The following is a 15,938-nucleotide window of genomic DNA, read 5'->3' as shown; positions in this document are numbered from 1 at the left end:
TGATTTCTACCTCCGCAACTTTCAGCATTGCGAAGAGCTCGGGAATAGTCTTGTTCATCCCTTGCATATTATAGTTCATCACGAAGCTCTTGTAGCTTGCTGGCAGTGATTGGAGAATTCTGTCAATGACGCAATCATCCGGAAGATTAACTCCCAATTGAATCAAGTGATTATTATACCCAGACATTTTGAGTATATGCTCACTGACAGAACTGTTCTCCTCCATCTTGCAGCTATAGAACTTATTGGAGACTTCATATCTCTCAATCCGAGCATTTGCTTGAAATATTAACTTCAACTCCTGGAACATCTCATATGCTCCATGACGTTCAAAACGTCGTTGAAGTCCCGATTCTAAGCCGTAAAGCATGGCACACTGAACTATCGAGTAGTCATCAGCTTTGCTCTGCCAGACGTTCATAACATCTGGTGTTGCTCCAGCAGCAGGCCTGGCACCCAGCGGTGCTTCCAGGACGTAATTCTTTTGTGCAGCAATGAGGATAATTCTCAAGTTACGGACCCAGTCCGTGTAATTGCTACCATCATCTTTCAACTTTGCTTTCTCAAGGAACACATTAAAATTCAACGGAACAACAACACGGGCCATCTATCTACAATCAAACATAAACAAGCAAGATACTATAAGGTACTAAGTTCATGATAAATTTAGGTTCAATTAATCATATTACTAAAGAACTCCCACTTAGATAGACATCTATCTATCTATCTATCTATCTATCTATCTATCTATATCTATATCTATCCATCTATCTATCTATCTATCTATCTATCTATCTATACCTCTACTAATTACAGACTCCCTAAAAATTCCCACGTTAATCAGTAATTAAGGACCGTTAATCTTGTGGGGCCAAGTTATTACGGTTTAGATCTGCCTACAAAATATCTATATTTAATTAAAAATACAAGACATTTATCCGGTGGGGCCATGTTTTCACGGTGACAGCAACCAGTACAACCCTCTCAGATTTGTTTCCCTTTGCAGGCTCACGTATCATTCTCAAATTTGTGGAAAAGAGAATCTTAACTGCCATCTCATTCCATGTAGATATCCAACCGATCCCTCCTCCATATTCTTCTCTCTCCTCACGATGGAAATATTCCACCGTCCCACATCTCTCCCATGGACTCATCTTTCTCTCTCCCCGTATGGAAACTAATGCACCGATCAAACTGATGCAAACAAGTTAGGGCATGGATGGATCTGCCATGGTCAAGGGGATTACTGCCTCAAATTTGTTTTCTTCTTCCAAATCAGGTTCGTTTCTCATATTGTTTTCTCACGTACAATTTCTTGATAGGGCATGGATCTGGCATGATCAAGGGGCTTACTGCCTCAAATTTATTTGCATCATCTAAATCAGGTTCGTTTCTCACGTTGTTTTCTCACGTACAATTTCTAGGAGATCTTGATTTACCCAATAGGAAGGAATTCCATGGTCTCCCTCAAACTGATTGAAACAAGTTAGGGCATGGATCTGGCATGGTCAACCGGTGTATTTCCTCAAAGGGATTACTGCCTCAAATTTTTTTTCTTCTTCCAGATCAGGTTCGTTTCTCATATTGTTTTCTAACGTACAATTTCATAGGGCATGGATCTGGCATGATCAAGGGGCTTACTGCCTCAAATTTATTTGCATCATCTAAATCAGGTTCACGTTGTTTTCTCACGTACAATTTCTAGGAGATCTTGATTTACCCAATGGGAAGGAATTCCATGGTCTCCCTCAAACTGATTGAAACAAGTTAGGGCATGGATCTGGCATGGTCAACCGGTGTATTGCGTCAAATTTGTTTCCATCATCTATATCAGCTGGTTCGTTTCTCTCGCTTTTGTGCAGAAAATTTTCTTCGTGTGTTTACGATAACTTTCCTTTTCGTTTCTGATTCCATTGATTATTGACGTGTCCTTTGATGGGATCTGGCATGGTCAACCGCTGTCTTGCCTCAAATTTGTTTCCATCATATATATCAGCTGGTTCGTTTCTCTCGCTTTTGTGTATAAAATTTTCTTCGTGTGTTTACGATAACTTTCCTTTTTGTTTCCGATTCCATTGATTATTGACGTGTCCTTTGATGGTGTTCTGCTCCAATACATCCTAATTAGGTCTTTATTGGGTAGATTCCAATTGAAGCCCAAATCTTATCACGTACAATTTTAGGATATCAGTAGTACATGGTGATTGGGTTGGAGGAGGGCACAACTTTGGCAATCGTGTGATATTGGAAATTAAACATATTGACTGTACAAACAAGATCAACATCTAAAAGCCTCCCGTGCATCAAAGAGCTTCCAATACTTTTTCTAGCGATTTCTCATATGGCTTTTTCAATCACATTATTAGAATACAAAGTTCATGTTGCTTACATAATGTACGGCAACCAGGAGCTATTCAAAGTCTGACACTCCTTTCTTTCCAGTTTGTGTCTTCCATAATCTCCACAATTTAGCGTTCCTTTCTTTTCTTATATTTCAAAATCAATTTTGTGTTACCTATTTGTATTGAAGTTATTTTTTCTTTGTTTTCCCTCTTCATGATGCATTGTAATTGTTTCAGGGTACCATGATACAGGTCAAGGTAATGAAACATATGGTTCAGATGTTAAGGCCATAGATCTACAAAGGTTCACTCTACATGATAATTTTTTTAAGTTTACATCTGCACTGAATTTGCATCCAGTTGAACGCGAGAAGATACTAATTTGTTTGCACATGATGAGATTTTAAGATATAACAGGTCTATAAAAATATCGGAATAATACAACAAAGCTTCACATTTTCTACCATTGGTGAAATCCTTTCCATCAGCGGCGCCATAAGATTTACTTAACCAGTAGATTTAGCAGGTGTCATTGGCATCGTAACTTACATTGGACATACTGAAGAAATGCAGAAAACTCATGGGGTTTGAAAGATTTGAGATGTTGTGGTCCGTATTGAGTAAGTACACTAAAAGGAACTAAATTAGTCAATGTGCCATGCTTGCTAATAGTTACGACTCTTGAAATATATGAGAATAAATAAATGTTACAGTAGGGGGTAAGAAGTTCAACCAAACTGATGTAGATTAGTTGGGGCGTGTTGTCATAGTAATATCAACAACTGCCAAAAAATGAAATGTGTGCATTTTTTAATAGTGTATAAGTACTTCTATGTGTATATTTATTGTATACAGAAGTTAATATTAAGTGCATGCAGAGTTGCAGACTACTTACTGTCATTTATAGTAGCAAGCAGAATTTATATCGTTTTCCTTTTGAATATCCCTGAGAGAGGTGAGTTCCAATGAGCTAGAATAGCTCTCCTACAATTATATAAAGAAATATTTTTCAATCAAGTCCACCAATACTTCTGTACATGCAAAAAACATGTATTGCTCCCAATACGTCAATTCAAGAACAAATGCTTTGTAAAAGAACAAGACTACAAGAAATAACTGAAATCACATATGAATCTGAAAACTGATAGTTCTTATCATTTTGTTTTACATTTGTTTTATTACATTTCCTTATGTGCTAATTCCCGTAAAAAAACTATAATGGACAGGGAAATTATATACTATAGAAGCAACAGTTGTACCGATTAAAATGTCAGATGAATGGTAATACTTAGATGCTGCAAATGCGGCAAGAAAGTATAAAAGCAAGGCAACCACTTTGGTTCCAAGTGTGAAATGGAACCTGAGCGGACATATATCCAAGGTGTTTCTCATTATTTAGGTAGTAAATATCCTGTACTGACCTATATATGCCTTATTATTCGTAGGCACAAATTTAAGCTAGAGATCTGTGATTTTTCTGTAACGACAACTTGCGCCATGTTTTATGAATATAAGAATTTTTTTGATGAAGTACTCTGTATAATTATGGATGGATATGGAGGGCTGTGATATCTGGATAGCAATTGATATTTTAGTTCAGATTATATGACTATACCACAAGTATATGGTTTCTAAGATTACTATGTATATAATCTTTCTCATATATTCTGAAAAAATATCGTTGGTATTGCATTGAAATGTTGAACGGGAGCCTTTTCTACTATACGATGCTCTAAACTGTTCACTATCTACTACCTGCCACACTATATATAATTCTTAATTTACTATAGCTGACACAAAAAATTTATGTTTTTTATAGAAAATGTTGCCGACAATAAACTAATTATGCAGGACAACAGAATGACTAGGTACAGAACACATGTTGTGTTGTATTCTGATGAAGAGTTCGAAACTAATAGGTCAGTACAACGATGAATTCTTATTCAAGGAATCAAGACCCTAGAAAGTGTACAATACCTCAGAGCTGTGGTGGCGTTGATATGACATACCAGAAAACAATATTGATGTTGGACACTCAAAGACTAAAGGAACTGAGGCTATTCAAAGATTTCCCTAAAAAAAGATTATTCAGAGAGCAATCGAAGTACTGGCACGAGCAAAGGAACACAAAAGGATAAATATATAAGCATTTTTCTCGGTGTACTTTCCTGTTCTCTCTAAGTTTTCAGGAGAAAGAGAAAAGTTTGTTTGTTTTTTAAATTATAAAGCCAGATCTGATTGATAATAAATTCATTGCAAACCAGACTAAATGGCTTGGGAAAAGGAGCGCAAGTCATGTTATGCATCTCGATGAAGAATAAAAAACTGAGGGGAGTCGAGAAATAAATGAATCAAAATTCATGGAATCATACTCCATGAGGAAGCATGCTGCAAATTAAAAAACGCCAGTATTAATAAGAATTTTTTTACGATGCAAAATCAAGAAATGAAGGTACTCAGACACATTAAGATTCAGGACCCACCAAAAAGAGACTCAAAAGACAAACTGCACACTGATGAATGTTTGTTAACATTTAGGATTGAATATAACGTACCCGAACATCCAATTGTACTTTATATATACTTTATCGTTAGTCCCTTCTTTTCTGTCAAAAATTACTAAAATGTGTTTTATCTACAGTAGATGCTAGATTTATATCTTGGGAACCCCTGTTGTTAACTGTTGGTATTCAACATGCATGTGCTATACCCGTTAATCTACATGTATTTTTTTAGGAGGAATCTACTTGGATTCTTTAATGATAAAAATATATAATATAACATATACAGATGATTAAACAATTGTAATGTGAAAAACACGGAAGGAAATCCTGCGATACTAGAATCTATTGATAGTCAGTCAGACATCATTGGTTCAGCAACAAAGAAAGCCACATGGAAAATGAAAGGGATAGTCCAACACGAAAAATGAAAGAGATACTCCAACTGATTTCTAAATATGCTAGCCCGTGCGAATGCACGGGTTGACGACTAGTCCCTCTAATCCTCTAAGTGATTACGTGATCCAAATCAACTAAACCATGTCCGATCATCACGTGAGATGGAGTAGTTTCATTGGTGAACATCACTATGTTGATCATATCTACTATATGATTCACGCTCGACCTTTCGGTCTCTGTGTTCCGAGGCCATATCTGTATATGCTTGGCTCGTCAAGTATAACCTGAGTATTCCGCGTGTACAACTGTTTTGCACCCGTTGTATTTGAACGTAGAGCCTATCACATCCGATCATCACGTGGTGTCTCAGCACGAAGAACTTTCGCAACGGTGCATACTCAGGGAGAACACTTCTTGATAATTAGTGAGAGATCATCTTAAAATGCTACCGTCAACCAAAGCATGATAAGATGCATAAAAGATAAACATCACCTGCAATCAATATAAGTGATATGATATGGCCATCATCTTGTGCTTGTGATCTCCATCTTCGAAGCACCGTCGTGATCACCATCGTCACCGGCGCGACACCTTGATCATCATCGTAGCATCGTTGTCGTCTCGCCAATCTTATGCTTCCACGACTATCGCTACCGTTTAGTGATAAAGTAAAGCATTACAACGCAATTGCATTGCATACAATAAAGCGACAACCATATGGCTCCTGCCAGTTGCCGATAACTTGGTTACAAAACATGATCATCTCATACAATAAAATTTTAGCATCATGTCTTGACCATATCATATCACAACATGCCCTGCAAAAACAAGTTAGACGTCCTCTACTTTGTTGTTGCAAATTTTACGTGGCTGCTACGGGCTTAAGCAAGAACCAATCTTACCTACGCATCAAAACCACAACGATAGTTTGTCAAGTTGGTGCTGTTTTAACCTTCACAAGGACCGGGCGTAGCCACACTCGGTTTAACTAAAGTTGGAGAAACTGACACCCGCTAGCCACCTTTGTGCAAAGCACGTCGGGAGAACCGGTCTCGCGTAAGCGTACGCGTAATGTCGATCCGGGCCGCTTCGTCCAACAATACCGCCGAACCAAAGTATGACATGCTGGTAAGCAGCATGACTTATATCGCCCACGACTCACTTGTGTTCTACTCGTGCATATAACATCAACACATAAAACCTAGGCTCGGATGCCACTGTTGGGGAACGTAGTAATTTCAAAAAAATTCCTACGCACACACAAGATCATGATGATGCATAGCAACGAGAGGGGAGAGTGTTGTCTACGTACCCTCGTAGACCGGCAACGGTAGTGTTGACACAACGTAGAGGAAGTAGTTGTACGTCTTCCTGATCCGACCGATCCAAGCACCGAACGTACGGCACCTCCGAGTTCTAGCACACGTTCAGCTCGATGACGATCCCCGGACTCCGATCCAGCAAAGTGTCGGGGAAGAGTTCCGTCAGCATGACGGCATGGTGACGATCTTGATGTTCAACTGTCGCAAGGCTTCGCCTAAGCACCACTACAATATTATCAAGGATTATGGTGGAAGGGGGCACCGCACACGGCTAAGAAAACGATCACGTGGATCAACTTGTGTGTCTAGGGGTGCCCCCTGCCCCTGTATATAAAGGAGCAAGGGGAGGAGGCCGGCCGGCCCTATGGCGCGCCAAGGAGGAGTCCTCCTCCTAGTAGGAGTAGGACTCCTACTAGGAGGAGGAAGGAAGTGGGGAGGGAGAAGGAAAGGGGGGCGCCGCCCCCCCTCTCCTAGTCCAATTCGGACCAGGGGGGAGGAGGCGCGCGACCCACCCTGGCTTCCCCTCTCTCTCTCCACTAAGGCCCATATGGCCCATTACTTCTCCCGGGGGGGGGGTTCCGGTAACCCTCCGGCTCTCCGGTTTTCTCCGAAATCACCCGGAACACTTCTGGTGTCCGAATATAGCCGTCCAATATATCAATCTTTATGTCTCGACCATTTCGAGACTCCTCGTTATGTCTGTGATTACATCCGGGACTCCGAACTAACTTTGGTACATCAAAACTCATAAACTCATAATATAATTGTCATCGAAACCTTAAGCGTGCGGACCCTACGGGTTCGAGAACAATGTAGACATGACCGAGACACGTCTTCGGTCAATAACCAATAGCGGAACTTGGATGCTCATATTGGCTCCCACATATTCTACGAAGATCTTTATCGGTCAGACCGCATAACAACATACGTTGTTCCCTTTGTCATCGGTATGTTACTTGCCCGAGATTTGATCGTCGGTATCTCAATACCTAGTTCAATCTCGTTACCGGCAAGTCTCTTTACTCGTTTCGTAATACATCATCTCGCAACTAACTCATTAGTTGCAATGCTTGCAAGGCTTATTTGATGTGCATTACCGAGAGGGCCTAGAGATACCTCTCCGACAATCGGAGTGACAAATCCTAATCTCGAAATACGCCAACCCAACATTTACCTTTGGAGACACCTGTAGAGCTCCTTTATAATCACCCAGTTACGTTGTGACGTTTGGTAGCACACAAAGTGTTCCTCCGGCAAACGGGAGTTGCATAATCTCATAGTCATAGGAACATGTATAAGTCATGAAGAAAGCAATAGCAACATACTAAACGATCGGGTGCTAAGCTAATGGAATGGGTCATATCAATCACATCATTCTCCTAATAATGTGATCCCGTTAATCAAATGACAACACATGTCTATGGTTAGGAAACATAACCATCTTTGATTAACGAGCTAGTCAAGTAGAGGCATACTAGTGACGTTTAGTTTGTCTATGTATTCAGACAAGTATTATGTTTCCGGATAATACAATTCTAGTATGAATAATAAACATTTATCATGATATAAGGAAATAAAATAATGACATTATTATTGCCTCTAGGGCATATTTCCTTCATCCTCGTCTCTGCTCGCGGGAGGACAAGCACGACACGCTCAACGCCGTTGCTTCCCCGAGCCCTGTGCCGTCGGCCTAGCCTCTACTCCGAGTAGGAGACGAGCGCCCACCGCTGCCTCGATCTGTGATGCGCGAGGCCCCTTGGCCTTGCTTCGATTTGGATACGTCGATACCACCGTTGCAACGTTGATTCCTCTGCCCCGGAGTACCTCAAGTTCGTCTACATGAGACTGCCAAGTACCTCTACGCATGGATATCGCCAAGTACCACGATGATACGAGAACAACTACCGTCGACGTGCATTTTTCCAAGTTCCACAACGCCGCATAAGTTTCTTCTTGAACATGTACGACTACAACGTGAACGAGTACCACGACGACCCTCGAAGAGCTCGGATCCGTCAAGTTCCACTACCGCCGACTAGTACGACTACCGTCGCAAAAACGAGACCGTCAAGACCGAACCGACAAGTACCCCGAGAATGTCTGTACCTCTATCGTCGACGTGCTTTTCGTCAAGCCCCTCTACGAAAACGTGCTCCGCTGCCGTCGCAAGAATCGAGACCGACAAGTCCGAAGATGCAAGTACCACTCCGAACCATGTACAACTACCGTCGCCGAAGACCTGGGTGATGCAAGCGTCAAGTTCAACCACCGTCGCGTGAATCGCTACTTCCACGACGGCTGTGAACTACTACTTCCCTCGACGAAGACGAACCCGTCCACCTCGAAACGCTCGCTTCGAAGGTATAACCGCCGAGAACGACTGTCCGAGAACAAATGCATGTTGTTTGAGATGCACCCCTGTTCGCCTCGAGTCCGAATTGTCGGTGCACGTTGCCCCTCTTTTGCCTTGTCACCTACATGTGGGAACCCGGTAACCGGGAGCACCCCATCGTTTATCGCATGACCCGCTCCCATCACACTCTCCTTTGCACCGGCATCTCAATCGAGTTACCGGAACCCGGAATGTTGCCTTGGCATCATTTTCGTTATCGTTGCCGTGGCACCCCTTTCGTTTCCGCCACGATGACAAATGCTTCATAATGCTCATGTCAACATTTTCATAAAATTTGCATAAACTTGCATATGTCATCTGCATCATGATAACAACTTCTAGAATGTTTAAATTGTTGCTTGCTTAAATTGCTAAATGCACATGAGGATTTACCGGAATTGTTGTTTGTTATTTCGGCCTCATTTAAACTTGCCTAAATGTTTAGTTTACTTATGTTCCACCTCTTGCCATGCTTAACGACATTTAATATTGTTGGGTACATAAACGGGAGAGAACTAAATAAGCCATGTGGTGTTTCGTCAATATGCAACTCGTTCCATATTGAGCTCCACTTAACTTGTAGTTTTGCTTGTGCACTTTGCCATGCCTTGAATCATTAAACCGGACATGCATCATACTTGGTTGTGCATCATGCCATGTTTATGTGATGGTTGTTTACTATGTTGCTTGTTTCTTTCCGGTGTTACTTCTTCTGGTTAGTTCCAGTAACGTCGCGTTTGTGAGGATCCGTTCGACTATGTCCGGTTGCCTTCTTCTTGGACTCGTTCTTCTTCCTTGCGGAATTTCAGGAAAGATGACCATACCCTCGAAATCACTTATATCTTTGCTTGCTAGTTGCTTGCTCTATTGCTATGTGGCGATACCTACCACTTGCTTTATCATGCCTCCCATATTGCCATGTCAAGCCGCTAACCCACCTTTCCTAGCAAACTATTGTTTGGCTATGTTACCGCTTTGCTCAGCCCCTCTATTAGCGTTGTTAGTTGCAGGTGAAGATGAAGTTTGTTCCATGTTGGAACATGGATATGTTGGGATATCACAATATCTCTTATTTAATTAGGGACAATTGCATTTTTACACCTAGTTGGTTCCTACCCACGGGTTTTGCCCTTACTTTTCGAGCTTGCTCAGTTTTGCCCTTACTTTTTCCGTCGTGGTCCCTCGAATGCCCTTTGACCGTTTGACCAAAACTTTGAAAATTCATAACTAATTCATATGAACTCAGAAAAATGCAAATAAGATATCAAAATGTTCAGATAAACACTACCTTTATGTGCGTATCATTTGCATTGAGGACAAAAGCACCCTTTCAACTACCTAGGGTAATTAATGTTATTAACATTTTTAAAAATAAAAAGGTATGAACCATATTTTTTTCATGAATAAAAATTACATGCAAATGTAGGTGATGTTTTCTGAACATCCAGATATCTTATTTGCATTTTTCTGAGTTCATATCATCTTGTTATGAATGTTCTAACGACTTTGACCATTATTTGGAAACTTCATAACAAATTGATACAAACTCTGAAAAATGCAAATCAGATATCAGGATGTTCAGAAAACATCACCTACATTTGCATGTAATTTTTATTCATGAAAAAAATATTGTTTGTACCTTTTTATTTTTAATAATGTTAATAACATTAATTACCTCAGGTAGTTTAAACGATGCTTTTGTCCTGAATGCAAATGATATGCACATAAAGGTAATGTTTATCTGAACATTTTGATATCTTATTTGCATTTTTTTGAGTTCATGTGAATTAGTTATGAATTTTCAAAGTTTTGGTCAAACGGTCAAAGGGCATTCGAGGGACCTCGGCGGAAAAAGTAAGGGCAAAACCGAGCAAACTCGAAAAGTAAGGGCAAAACCCGTGGGTAGGAACGAACTAGGGGCAAAAATGCAATTGACCCATTTAATTAATGCATGTATATACTTGGTAAAGGGTGGAAGGCTCGGCCTTATGCCTGGTGTTTTGTTCCACTCTTGCCTCCCTAGTTTCCGTCATACCGGTGTTATGTTCCTTGATTTTGCATTCCTTACGCGGTTGGGGGAATGGGACCCCCTTGACAGTTCGCCTTGAATAAAACTCCTCCAGCAAGGCCCAACCTTGGTTTTACCATTTGCCACCTACACCTTTTTCCCTTGGGTTTCCGGATCCCGAGGGTCATCTTTATTTTAAACCCCCGGGCCAGTGCTCCTTTGAGTGTTGGTCCAACTTGTCAGCCACCGGTGGCAACTCTGGGTTGGCCTACCGGAAGTTTGGACAATCCGGTGTGCCCTGAGAACAAGATATGTGCAGCTCCTATCGGGATTTGTCGGCACATCCGGGCGGCTTTGCTGGTCTTGTTTTACCATTGTCGAAATGTCTTGTAACCGGGATTCCGAGTCTGATCGGGTCTTCCTGGGAGAAGGAATATCCTTCGTTGACCGTGAGAGCTTGTGATGGGCTAAGTTGGGACACCCCTGCAGGGTTTTGAACTTTCGAAAGCTGTGCCCGCGGTTATGGGCAGATGGGAATTTGTTAATATCCGGTTGTAGAGAACTTGACACTTAACTTAATTAAAATGCATCAACCGCGTGTGTAGCCGTGATGGTCTCTTCTCGGCGGAGTCCGGGAAGTGAACACGATCTCGTGTTATGCTTGAATGTAAGTAGTTTCAGGATCACTTCTTGATCATTATAGCTTCTCGACCGTGCTTTGCTTCTCTTCTCGCTCTCATTTGCGTAAGTTAGCCACCATATATGTTAGTGCTTGTTGCAGCTCCACCTCACTACCCCTTTTCCTACCCATAATCTTAAATAGTCTTGATCGCGAGGGTGTGAGATTGCTGAGTCCCCGTGACTCACAGATTTACATCAAACAGTTGCAGGTGCCGATGATAACCGTGCAGGTGACGTAACCCAGCTCAAGTGGGAGCTCGATGAAGATCTCGTTAGTTGTTGTGTTTCGTTTCCTGTTGATCAGTAGTGGAGCCCAGTTGGGACGATCGGGGATCTATGCATTTGCGGTTGTCTTTATTTTGGTTCCGTAGTCGGACCTTGATTGGATCTGGATGATGTAATGCTATATTTATGTATTGTGTGAAGTGGCGATTGTAAGCCAACTCTTTATCCCTTTCTTATTCAATACATGGGATGTGTAAAGATTACCCCTCTTGCGACATGCCTACGACGCGGTTATGCCTCTAAGTCGTGCTCCGACACGTGGGAGATATAGCCGCATCATGGGTGTTACACCCACGTACTATGAGGTGGAGATCATGTGAGATCGTGGGTGAATAGATAATCATATCGTGGAATGATTTGAGCAGAAAAAACCAATAATTTAGATAAGAAAATTTTAATGTTTCATTCGCAAATTCTTCAGCTAACAAGGACACAGTGAAGATTTTGAATGGGTTTCAAATAGAATGCACATGAAGAATTTGTGAATGGACTGGGTTGAGTTTAGCATAGTAGGGGAAGGGTCCGATCACATTCACTTAGCAGAAAAAGCAACTTGAAGAAATAGAAATAAGTGAATGCTGTAGAGGACAGAAACTCATATATATATTTATAGACAATGAAGAAAAACAACGGAAATAGTGAAGACATTGCAAAGTTGAAGAAATTGAACAACTGAGGAATTTCAGAAATGAAGAAGAACTCAAATTGACGATTTTCAACTTTTATTGGTGGCTTGACCCACCGTATAAGAATGCTGATTTCAGACGCCGCGTACAATTGTCGTAGGGCTCTAAGAATCAAATTCTTCGTTGATTTCTTCACACTTAGATTGTTAGTCTTCATTGATTTAAGAGAAACGTTACTTCGTGTGTTGCACATCTAAGTCATCAATTTAGCATAAGTGTTAGGATGTGTGTCCTTTTCAAAGGACATTCAAAGATTCTAAGATATTTAGCTCATACCACAACTTGCTAAATCTCTTCTCATCCAAGGGATTTGTGAAGATATCGGCTAGCTATTCTTCAGTCTTCACGTGCTCGATAGAGATGCCGCCCTTTAACACATGATCACGAAGCAAATGTTGACGAATCTGAATGTGCTTTGTCTTTGAGTGCTGAACTGGATTATGAGCAATCTTGATGGCACTCTCATTGTCACAGTAGAGTGGCACATTCTTCATGTTGATGCCGTAATCCTTGAGGGTTTGCTTCATCCATAGAAATTGAGCACAACACGAACCAGTAGCAATGTACTCAGCTTCAGCAGTAGACAATGATACACATTTCTGTTTCTTTGAGGACCAACTAACTAAGGATCGTCCGAGGAAATGGCATGTGCCTGATGTTGACTTACGATCCACACGGTCACCAGCATAGTCAGAGTCTGAATATCCAATGAGGTCAAAAGCTGAGCCCTTGGGATACCATAATCCAAGTGTTGGAGTGTGAGCTAGATATCGAAGAATATGCTTCACAGCCTATTGGTGTGATTCCTTCGGTGTAGCATGCAAACACTAAGCATAATATATGACCTAGATGCACATAAATACAATAAAGAACCAATCATGGAGCGGTATACCTTTTGATCGAAGTCAATACCATTTTCATCAGTGCATAGATGGCCATTTGTGGGCATAGGGATTTTGACGCCTTTGCAATCTTGCATGCCGAATTTCCTCAATACATCTTTGAGGTATTTCTCCTGAGATATGAATATGTCATTGCGTTGTTGACGAATTTGAAGACCAAAGAAGAATTTCAATTCTCCCATCATAGACATTTCATATTCCTCCCTCATCATATAACCAAATTCGTCAGTGTAACGTTGGTCAATACAGCCAAAGATGATATCATCAACATATATTTGGCACACAAATAATTCACCATCATAAGATTTAGTGAAAAGATTTGGGTCAAGTGAACCGGGATTGAAGCCTTTCTTCATGAGGGATTGCTTCAAAGTATCATACCATGCCCCGAGGGGCCTGCTTGAGGCCATAGAGGGCCTTATTAAGTCTGTAGACTTGGTCAGGATGCTTTGGATCTTCAAAACCTGGGGGTTGAGCAACATATACTTCTTCCTCAAGCTTACCATTGAGGAATGCACTTTTCACATCCATTTGATATAAGATGATGTCATGATGGTTAGCATAAGCAAGTACTATGCGAATAGCCTCAAGTCTAGCAACAGGTGCAAAAGTTTCATCAAAATCAATTCCTTCAACCTGTGTGTAGCCTTGAGCTACAAGCCGTGCCTTATTCCTCACCATAAGGCCATTTTCATCTTGCTTGTTGCGGTAGATCCACGTTGTGCCGATGATATTGTGCTTGCGAGGGTCTGGTCGCTTGACAAGTTCCTAGACGTTGTTGAGCTCGAACTGATGTAATTCCTCTTACATAGCTTGAATCCACTCAGGCTCCAGAAATGTTTCATCTACCTTAGTGGGCTCTGTGATAGAGATGAAAGCAAAGTGCCCACAAAAGTTAGAAAAATATGAAGCTTTTGAGCGTGTGAGAGGACCTAGTGCATTGATGTCGCTGGTGATTTTCTCAATCTGCACTTCATTTGCTACTCGAGGATGAGCGGGTTGGCGACGAGGAATTTGATCAGCATTTTCTTCAGAACCATTTTCTTCAGGCGCACCAGCATGATGTTCTTCACGGTCTGGAATAACTTCTTCAGTAGATTCTTCGGTAGGAATGACATCCTCAGTAGCCTTGAACTTGATGGTTTCCTCAGGAGACTGTTCATCTAGCACAGGAGGTTGGTGCTCTCTTTGCGAGCCATTAGTTTCATCGAACCGCACATCTACAGTTTCAACCACCTTGTGGTGAACGGTGTTGAAGACTCTTTAGGTGTGCGAGTCCTTTCCGTAACCAAGCGTAAAACCTTCATGTGCTTTCGGTGCAAATTTAGAATTGTGATGAGGATCTCTAATCCAACATTTAGCGCCGGAGACTTTGAAATAACTCACATTGGGTTTCTCGTCAGTGAGGATTTCATATGCAGTCTTCTTGAAGAATTTGTGAAGATATACCATGTTGATGATGCGGCACGCAGTATCAAGTGCCTCAATCTAGAAATGACGAGGCATCTTGTATTCATCAAGCATAGTGCGAGCCATCTCAACAAGAGTCCTGTTCTTGTGCTCCACGACGCCATTCTGCTGAGGAGTATAAGGAGCAGATAACTCATGAGTAATACCAAGTTCATCAAGATAGTCATCAAGACCAGTATTCTTGAACTCAGTTCCATTGTTACTTCTGAGGTGCTTGATCTTCACACCAAAGTTGGTTGAAGCCCTCGAGGAAAATCGTTTGAAGACTTCCTGCACTTCACGTTTATAAGTGATGATATGCAACCATGTGTAACGAGAGTAATCTGCTACCTCTTGAGCACTGCGTTGGTTTTCCCCGAAGAGGAAGGGATGATGCAGCAAAGTATTATTTCCCTCAGTTTTTAAGAACCAAGGTATCAATCTAGTAGGAGGCTATGCGCGAGTCCCTCGTACCTACACAAAGCAAATAAATCCTCGCAACCAACGCAAATAGGGGTTGTCAATCCCTATAAGGCCACTTACGAGCGTGAGATCTGATAGATATGATAAGATAATATTTTTGATATTTTTATGATAAAGATGCAAAGTAAAATAAAGGCAAAGTAAATAGCAAAGGAAATAACTAAGTAGTAGGAGTTCAATATGATAAAGATAGACCTGGGGGCCATAGGTTTCACGAGTGGCTTCTCTCGAGAGCATAAGTATTCTATGGTGGGTGAACAAATTACTGTTGAGCAATTGACAGAATTGAGCATAGTTATGAGAATATCTAGGTATGATCATGTATATAGGCATCACGTCCGAGACAAGTAGACCGACTCCTGCCTGCATCTACTACTATTACTCCACTCATCGACTGCTATCCAGCATGCATCTAGAGTATTAAGTTAAAAACAGAGTAACGCCTTAAGCAAGATGACATGATGTAGAGGGATAGACTCATGCAA

General features: G+C 41.3%; 1 long non-coding RNA gene across 7 annotated transcripts; it reads left to right on the top strand.

Annotated features, from left to right (window-relative positions):
• The first annotated feature begins 1,037 nt into the window (after window positions 1-1,037).
• LOC147963515 (uncharacterized) lies at window positions 1,038-4,595 on the top strand. Of its 7 annotated transcripts, none has more exons than XR_015608023.1 (5): window positions 1,038-1,279; window positions 1,425-1,570; window positions 1,706-1,837; window positions 2,580-2,646; window positions 3,569-4,595. It is a non-coding gene; the product is annotated as an uncharacterized LOC147963515 (long non-coding RNA). The 7 variants fall into 7 exon arrangements; XR_015608022.1 differs by having other exon boundaries at window positions 1,706-1,999; window positions 2,580-2,600; XR_015608024.1 differs by having other exon boundaries at window positions 1,706-1,999.
• The last annotated feature ends 11,343 nt before the right edge of the window (window positions 4,596-15,938 follow it).

The sequence above is a fragment of the Triticum urartu genome, chromosome 6A, assembly GCF_056163025.1.
Source record: "Triticum urartu cultivar PI428250 chromosome 6A, HENAU_Tu73, whole genome shotgun sequence".
In the NCBI taxonomy this organism is placed as follows: Eukaryota; Viridiplantae; Streptophyta; class Magnoliopsida; order Poales; family Poaceae; genus Triticum; species Triticum urartu.
Note: the sequence above shows the minus strand (reverse complement) of the source record. Positions and strands in the feature narration are given on the sequence as shown.